Source organism: Rhinichthys klamathensis, unplaced genomic scaffold (assembly GCF_029890125.1).
Source record: "Rhinichthys klamathensis goyatoka isolate OS25496 unplaced genomic scaffold, OSU_Roscu_1.1 h1tg000096l_1, whole genome shotgun sequence".
Taxonomy (NCBI): Eukaryota; Metazoa; Chordata; class Actinopteri; order Cypriniformes; family Leuciscidae; genus Rhinichthys; species Rhinichthys klamathensis.
Genome location: NW_026606635.1, coordinates 841,251 through 851,071, shown reverse-complemented (window position 1 = coordinate 851,071; position 9,821 = coordinate 841,251). Strand labels below are relative to the sequence as shown.

The following is a 9,821-nucleotide window of genomic DNA, read 5'->3' as shown; positions in this document are numbered from 1 at the left end:
TGGGTGTGTGTATTTGTATGTATTGTATTCTAATGTTACCCTTACAAAAAATAACTGCAGTACACTGAAGTACAACTGTAGATTTGCAGTATGATGAAGTAGCCAAGGCATATACAATAACTGCAGTTCAGTGATTAACTGAAATGCATGTGATCGAAGACTTTAAATGCAAATCCTCAAAGTCCATCTGACATTTCTTTTTTAACGAGGTAATTTAGTTGCCATTAAAGTGAAATTACTGAGCCTAAATAAAGGAGCTATATATTTATTTATGAAGGGGGACAATAACTGTGGGACACATACATTTCATATACTGTATTCCAATAATATATATTTTTTTTATTTAAGGTTATAATTTTAAGGAAAGACCGAGAGGATGAAGAGGGACAATATTTGTGGAGGGCACTGTACAGCATTTAAACATGATTGTGTCTTTCTGCGTTTTTACAGAAATGCATGTAGAAATTGCGTAGACTGTCATGAGTGACAGAAAGCTCTCAGATTTCATTAAAAAGATCTTCTATTGTGTTCCGAAAATGAACGAAAGTCTTGCGGAGTTGGAACAACATGAGGGTGAGTAATTTAACTTCTTTTATCTGGAGTCTTTAAAGCCATTATTAATGCTGAACAATAAACCATAAAAAATGAACTGGAAATAGTATAAATACTTTCCACAAACACTTGCTGACCCGGGCCTCGTTCTTTCATCTCCGAAATACCTCCAGGCTTAAACCCTCATTGACACAAGCCAGCACTGAAACCCCTGGTCACGTCTCGTCTGGATTATTGCAACTCCCTGCTTCTCATCGGTCTCCCTTCTAAGCTGTTAAATAGACTTCAAATTATTCAGAATTCTGCCGCTCGAATACTCACTGGTTCCAGACCATCTGATCATATCACACCTCTCCTTATCACTCTGGCTCCCTGTGCACTTCCGTGTTGACTTTAAGACCCTCGTCATCACTTACAAAGCCCTCCATAATCTTGCACCCAGCTATATTTATGACCTCCTATCAGGATATACACGCTCCCTTCGCTCTTCCTCAACTGGCCTTCTTAGGTTAGCATATACGGCGAGCGGCAAAGGACATAATCGTCAGCCATGGGTTTAACATGCAAACAAACCTGTGTGACCATAGAAAACTTTATTATTATTATTATCTTTTATTTTGAATTAAGAATCTTTAATCAGAGAGAAAAAGCCCCTAAAGGAACAAAGATGGGAGGAAAAATAATGTCAATGCTTTTGCGTTCCCCAGAGAAACTAGCGTTCGCTCGCAAAAACGTTTGTTTTCCGCCAATAAACTTTCACACGCAAAAAGGTCAAAAAGTTTTTTAGTCAGTTTCTTGCAAAGTTTTTCAGATATGACAGTGAATTAAGTAAATTAGATTAACCCAAGTATGAATATATTTATAATTTTTACTAAACCTGCCATTTAAAAAGAGCGTAGAAGAAATTGTGAAATGTACAGCCTTTGTTACGCAAAGATTTTTTTATTTATGGACTGACAAAGAGTAAATTGTTGGTATATTTTCAACTTAAAATAAGTGTATTGGAAATGTCAATAAACAAGATGAAGTGTTTAGTGAACAATTTTGTCCAGTAAAGGGTAAAGGGTTGAGGAGCCGACCAATGACAAGTTCCCAGCATGCTCCGCTCATGAATATGATTAAATACTCGCTAACTCTGCATTATATGTTCATATATACACACTACTATCATCACATATAGAGAAACTAGCTTATATCACTGATATATGACAATATTCATCAAATGTTACAGGAAAGCAGAGACTTCAGTGTGTAACCAGCGCACAGAAAGCCTGTAGCTCGAATAGGAAGAAATCAATGACCTTATTCTCACTGATACCAATATTATGAAGCTGCAGACTCGGAGCCTGCAACTACAGTCCCGCACCTAAAGTCCCGCATTCTCAGACCCCTCGTTTTCCGAGACAGCGCCTCCTGCTGTTCAAAAGATCGTATAACACCCGCACACAGAGTCCCGCGTTCTCAGACCCCTTGTTTTTCGGATGCAATATTACGGTCTCGTTTTATTTAAAGTTATCCAAATAAATATTTGCGTTCCCTGCTTAATGCATGTGCCAAAAAAACTCATTGTGTTACTGATGGAAGGGATACAATTACAGATTGAACTATCTTCTGAAAAATATTATGTGATATTATATTGCTACAATGTTTTTTTTTATTCAAATTCCAATTTTTCTTTCAGTTCAACCTATAATGGTCTAATTAACATTATACAATGCTAACATTACAAAACATGTTTTTTGATATTTTGAATGCGAAGCAAAACTCAAATAAGAATAGACAAAACACCAATAATAAACAATTCTGTACTTTATTTAATGATTACCTAAACATCATCTTGCTGTAAAGAAAAAAGGAAGAATTGTGTTAGTGACTTTACTTTTCGTCTTCAATTGCATTAAAAAAAATCCTCATTTATAAGTCGCTTTGGATAATCATAAAATGATAATGTTGCTGGGTTCGGCAGGGGCGACCGCATCGATGTATGGTGTACCCTGGAATACAACAGTAGCCTAAACGATCGCATTATGATCTTTCAAAAAAAAAAAGAAAAAAAAAAAGATGTTTGCAAATGTTACCTTCATGTTGCACTGCTCTGTTGAAGTGTCCCTTGAGATATTTGGACAACTTTGTGGTTTGAAATATATGGGGGCACAAAATGGGCAGTGAAAATAACTGCAGCATTTATGACATTTCTGGATTTATGAAAGTGAATTCTCCCTTTGAATTGTTATATCCATCTTTTAAAAAAAGAGAGTCAAACTCAAATTCAAATTTTAAGACCAGCCCACAGAGCCCATACAGTCAAATTTCAGTCAATACTAATTAAAACAAGGAACCCAAACAAAAGGCCAAATGAGACATTCTAGCTCACATGTTAATACCATAGACTGGTTAATACATAGTGAAGGCATAGTAAATTTGATTATTAGGCAATTGAGTTGTAAATTGCTGGCAACAACTTCATAACACAGTTAAATTAATATTGATTCATTTTAATACTTACGTTTTATAAGAACTAATTTAAGTAGTCTACATAAATTATATAAAGTAAAATAATTACTCCGGCATTAATTAATTCAATATAGTTTTAGGAGAAAAGGTCCGGTAATTAAAAAAAGGTCAAACGGTAAATCTGATTAAATAATTAATGATGACATTCTTTGATATTAACACACTTAATGTATTTATCTGGTCTACTTTAATGTCAATTTTTACAATGGCTTGTCTATAAAAAGTCCAAGGTTAAAGGCTAACGTTAGCTATATTTTCGGGGGGAAAAAGGCGAAAAAACATACATTAACGGCTCAAATTTTGTTACAAACTATCTTTACAAATATTAAATGGACTATTCATATGTTGGTGTATCGATGAGCTATAAAGTAGTTTGATTAAAAAAGAAATCGAATGAGTATGATTCGCTAAATAAAATTGACGATAGCCTACTCACGTTTCGGCTTAAGTTCTGGGTAGTATGAAGCTGCAGACTCGGAGCCTGCATCTACAGTCCCGCACCCAGAGTCCCGCATTCTCAGACCCCTCGTTTTTCGAGACAGCGCCTCCTATCAAATTGGATCGGATAAACATGTGAAGAACTTAAGCCGAAACGTATCGTCCATTTTATTTAGCGAATCATACTCATTCGATTTCTTTTTTTAATCAAACTACTTTATAGCTCATCGATACACCAACATATGAATAGTCCATTTGTAAAGATAGTTTGTAACAAAATTTGAGCCGTTAATGTATGTTTTTTCGCCTTTTTTCCTACATTTCTGGCTTAACGTTTTTTCCTTACATTTCTAGCTAACGTTAGCCTTTAACCTTGGATTTTTTGTGGACAAGCCATTGTAAAAAAAAATATATATATTATTGCAATATATGCAATGTTTTATAGGCTATGTTAATTTATTTATTTATATGGACAGGCCATCATTCATGGTCTATGTGAGATGCAGGCATTATCCTGGCAGGAGGCTGAGGAGGTGTTAATTTGCATTTGCACAAAAAAAATATTATTTATTATTACACAATATTTTTGACAATGGCATTCATCTTTGATTTTAGTGAAGTCGAGGAATTTGACAGAGCGATTGCAAAAAGAAGGAACATTCGCCTACCAGAAAGTAATTATTTTACCTTATGCATTTACATTACATTTTACATTTATTCATTTAGCAGACGCTTTTATCCAAAGCGACTTATAAATGAGGAGTTTATTTTTAATGCAATTGAAGACGAAAAGCAAAGTCACTAACACAATTCTTTCTTCCTTTTTTCTTTGCTTTGTCCTGTTTACAGCAAGATGATGTTTAGGTGATCATTAAATAAAGTACAGAATTGTTTATTATTGGTGTTTTGTCTATTCTTATTTGAGTTTTGCTTCGCATTCAAAATATCAAAAAACAGGGTTTGTAATATTAGGATGGTGTGTAGAAAGTGCTCCCCTTTGGCACATGGACTCTCCCAGTCACCCCTGTCATTCAACGAGAAATGGACTGTTCCAAACTTTCCACCGGAGTTCGCGAAGTGAAGGGGAAGAGAGTAGACAGATAATAAAGGGAAAAGGAGATCGGTTGAATACTGTATATAGTTTGTAGAGTGAAATATAGTGCATTAGCCCAAATCGGAGGAGTTTTATCGATTGTGCGTGTGCGTGCATCACACTGTAAGTAATCACATAATTGTTGAACATTCTCAGCGAACGCTAATCCGCCTGTAGCTGTGTTTACATTTAAGGTTGTTTACTTAATTATATTCTACTGCTGTGACATTACTGCCATTCCATGTATATTGATGTTATACGTATTCTAGTTATATTTATTCCTTATCACCAATGCACGGTTGTATCTCAGGTCGCGCGCATGCGCTCAGTTGTTTACATCTCGGTTCGACCGCACATGCAGCAGTAGTCATGCTCGCATGCACAGCTCGTGCACAGCGTTAGCGCACACACATCCAGTCCCACTTTTTCAAGTATATCATCATAGAGATTGTATTGTGTTATATTTCACCGCTATTAGTCAGTATTTTACCAAATAAGTTGTTTGTGTTTTATATACATTTATATATATTTATATCTTTATTTTGTATTCACAGAACCACACATCTATGCACATTTAATAAACCTACGATTTGGAATATAACCTGAGTGAGACATCATTGTTCTGACCGGACAAACTGCAGCCTTCAGCCAAACCTGAACTAGCAATTAGAGTGAATACTCACAAGATTTTTCATGGTGTGATGTTAATTAGACCATTAGCTATAGGGCTCTTCGCCGTGACGTCACGACGCGGTTAAATGCGCTCTGGTTGGCAGAAGAAAGGTAATGGCCGCTTGCTGCGCAGCGCAAACACAGAAAAAAAATGGTTGTATCGTGCTGTGTGTGTGATCGGCTGTGTTAACAGGTTCGATAAGAGTAACCCCAAGAGCTTCTACCGCGTACCTAAACAGCCTGAATCAAGAAGAAAGCTGTGGATTTCTGCAATTTAGGCGTCTAGAACCCAGCGGAAAACGATCGCGTCTGCTACCTACATTTTGCGTTAAAAATTAAAACTAATTTAGTAAATAAATGTTACTAGTAGGTTCTATATAATTTATGAATGAATAACTGTACAAAATACCTCGGAAGATGTGTCAAAGTCTTTGTTTACACTACTTTTTGTGTGCATGTTTGTGACTGAGCAATGGAATAACATTGATTATACTTCCATGGTGTGAGCATGTTGTTGACAGTGCTGTTGTTGTTTTTAAACAAGTTAAGGTATTAAAAAACATTGTTGTGAAAAGCAATGATCAGTATCCCCTGATTATGTGCCATCTGTTAACATGCGATATGGTTCTTTCTGCCAACCAGTTCGCGGCCACGCCCATATCGTGACGTCACATTTGACGCCGGCGAACATCCCTATACACAAGTTTTTGAGCCGTTTCCGCTCTACATCCTAAACTCCTCCCGTTTATGCAATCCACTTCCGTTCTGGCGGGCTGGTAATGCTACCTAGCTCCGTTGTGCCGACAAAGCACTGATATCGCAGTGACAAAGAGGATAACAATTAACTTACAACATGAATAAAAGTGGTTCGGGAACGACGTGTGCGGTAGTTGGGTGCAAAAACTCGCGAAAGCACCTGAACGAGTGGTTAGATAGAGTGTTACGACCACAAACCAGCTACGAAGAGGCAATGTCCATGCGCTCCATTGTTTACATTTTTTCGCAAGCCTGATACCGACTCGGAATCAAGGACCTGGCTGAAGGCATTGAATCTAAAGAAACCACCCCGCATCGTTTTTGTTTGTTCCTATCACTTTGTTGACCAAAAACCAACCAAGGATAATCCTTTCCCAGAGTTGTGGTTGGGATACAATCGCCCTCCCCAGCCAAAGAGGCGTCAACTCACCCAGCGGACCACTGTCTCCACCCAGAGAAAGAAACGCAGACTTGCATCTGAGGGTAAGTAAAGCAAATTTAGCTATGAATTTGACAATACTGTTAATTATGAACAAGTTGTCATACACTAACATTGCTACCGGTATTTTGCTGAGGCAGTTGATTGTTTTGGATATGGGACAAACAATGCCCACGATAGCTACATCATTAATTTTGTGTGTGTGTGTGTGTGTGCATGCCTGCGTGTGCCTTATGCTGCGTTCATGTGCGATGGTAATTATGGTAAATACCAAAAGCCGACGTGGAAAATGCACATGAACACCCCTCATGTGGTATTTTCCACTGGGCAACTCATAGAATATTTTGATGGACGAGTTGCCGAGATGAAATAACCTTTGAACTTTTCAAAAAGGCTGAGAGCACCCCAAGAGTCGTGAATGGTAAAAATTCTGCAAGTGACTTGTTTCCAATCACAGGTGATTTGATCTCCAACAGAATGTCTTTGTTTATCACTCCATCGGGAGATGCTGCAAGCCACGGTTCCTTTTCGCACACCACTAAGCCTTTGGTTTCAATGCTGTTGCCCAGAGTTTCCAAATAGTCCCTCGCAAGTTCCTCCCCCTCCGCTCCTTGACGGGTTGCGGCATTACCACGGAAGGATGGGTGTAAGTGATCTGACAAAAACTTGTCAGGCGCCGTGGTTGAGCGAGCGGGCACCTTTTTAGCCGTGCTTGCTGTGACGCGCACTCTCCGTGCATCATGCCAGACCTGTTCTTTGCTCTGTGATTTTGTAACCTTCTCAATTTCCTCAAGCTGGGCTGTGGACATGTTAATGTATTTATCGTAGAAGGTTCTGCATTTTACACAAGCCAGTGGTGTGTGGTGCTCATCATGGGTTAGGAGATGGAGGCCTGGACATGGTGATGGCTCGATGATGGAGGAGGTATTTGCATTAAAGCAGAGCTGCAGAAGGCTATTCCCAGGGCATTTGAAAAGTTCTGCCATTGGTGATGCAAGTGCGTTCCTCCTCCACTCTTCATGAGTCCTAAAGCGTGTCACCTCCTGTGCCGGTTCTGGAGTGGTAGAGGATGGCTGTGAAGTTGGCGGCGGTTGATAGAGATCCTTCCTGTTGTGCCGTTTGAAGTGCACATACTTCATCTTCCTCTGACCAGCATTCCTTTTAGACCCAGCATTCCACTGGTTCTGTCCGTCTGTACAGGCACTCCCGGTTTTCCCCTGTCTCACAGCATTTTCCACCTAGAGAGATATAGTCAGGGACGGATTTTGACTTGCAAGGCCCCGGGGCCAATTATCTCAAAGGAACCTCTATCACAATTTTTTTCCTGTTATTTTAGCTGCGCATTCACAGTAGCTAATCCCCTGCGCTAAAAAGACAGGCCTATATTGTAGGGTTTACAGAATCGGGGCATAGGATAATAATCATAATAATCAACAATGGACTACATTGAGGTGTATGAAACACGTATTTATTGAATTAACTTCAGATATACACTAAACACTATACACAATTAATTAAAATACATTTACAATGAAAATACATACAATTAAAATCAATTAAAAACACATTTATTGCATCACATGAATAAAAATGTATTCACATTAATAAAAAGTATTTGTTACAATAAAAAATAACATGCCTGTAAAGTTTTCTCTCTCTCTCTTTCTCTCTCTCTCTCTCTTTTTCTCTCTCTCTTTTTTTCTCTCTTTCTCTCTCTCTCTCTCTCTCTCTCTCTCACACACACACACACACACACACACACACACACAGTTACGTTCGCGCCCGCACATCTCACGCGCCTAATTATTATCATCATGGCACACACACTTTGCACTCTAGCCAAGTCGCCTATGATGTAGTTCGGATACCAACAATAAAAAAGGCCTAGGCTACAATGGTCAAATAATCTAGTTACCTTCCACAGAATCGCAGCTGAGTGGGAACAAGATCTACCTGGTCCAGCAACACACGTACATCCCGTAGTTTTAACTTCTCCAGCTTCAGTTACCAGCACCCAAGCATTATGCCACGCATTGTTCAAACACTGGCTAGGCTCTACATTTGCTTTAAGATAAATAAAGTGATCATGTTTGTATGACATAACACAACCGACTTTGTTGCTGTGCAGATATTGGTACGCCTCGGAGGCTTTCAGATTGTCCATGGCTTTTCCGTCTATTGCCATGGATTGTGCAAAGTAGGAGCAAATATTACTGTACGTTATCCTGGGCCACGTCATCATGTTATCCTCCCAGTTCTGTACTGAATTCGGGTGGGGGATAGTAACGCCATCTCCAGTTAAAGTAGTGGAACCGTGTTCCCAAGCTAGCATCTTAATAGCTGTGTTTACACCGGCAGACGCTGTGCAAACTACTTCCGGCGGAAATTAAGTGCATATGTGTAGAGTTATGGCGCCGCCCACGATTTGCCGCGTAAACTTGTGTATAGGTTGAACTGAAAGAAAATTTGGAATTTTAATTAAAAAAAAAACATTGTAGCAATATAATATCACATACTATTTTCAGAAGATAGTTCAATCTGTGATTGTATCCCTTCCATCAGTAATTTTCTTTCAATTACACCCACGCTCAAAAAATAAGGCCTACTGGGTAATTTGTTAGTCAGAACACAATGAGTTTTTTTTGGCACATGCATTAAGCAGGGAACGCAAATATTTATTTGGATAACTTTAAATAAAACGAGACCGTAATATTGCATCCGAAAAACAAGGGGTCTGAGAACGCGGTACTCTGGGTGCGGGACTGTAGATGCAGGCTCCGAGTCTGCAGCTTCATACTACTCACTGATCCTACTGGTTCTGATAAAGTGATGACTGGTCTGATCACGCGTGTGTGTGTGTGAAATGTGCATCCGCTGTTACGACTGAGCACATCGACCTTCTGATCTAATGACCATAGATTAAAAAGAAAGGACATGAGAACATACAATGTCCAAAGTTCACCATGAAATCTCAATGTTTTAAAAAATGTATTATCAATTGTTATGAATGTCTGTAAGTTCCAGCAATAAGAGAAAATAATAAAATTTTATGTATTATATCATTTGCTTGATGAAGTGATTCAGTGATTCTCAGCGCCACTCTGGCGACTCCTGCTGGTCAGATCAGTGTAATTACAAGCAGAAACACGCAGGAAAACACCTTTACAAACAACTGCTAATGTTTCATTGAAGCTGTAATCCATTTATTGCAATTAACAAATCATACAACAACATCATTAAATATGAGGGATCTTTATAATACGTGATATTATATTAAATTGTAGGGTTTGTATTAGGGGTGTAACGATATATCGTGGTACGATTTATCGCGATGCAAAAATGTCACGATATGTATCG

General features: G+C 38.5%; 1 non-coding gene across 1 annotated transcript; it reads left to right on the top strand.

Annotated features, from left to right (window-relative positions):
• The first annotated feature begins 9,270 nt into the window (after window positions 1-9,270).
• On the top strand, window positions 9,271-9,370 carry LOC130086529 (small nucleolar RNA U13). The gene has a single exon (XR_008807222.1). It is a non-coding gene; the product is annotated as a small nucleolar RNA U13 (small nucleolar RNA).
• Window positions 9,371-9,821: the final 451 nt, after the last annotated feature.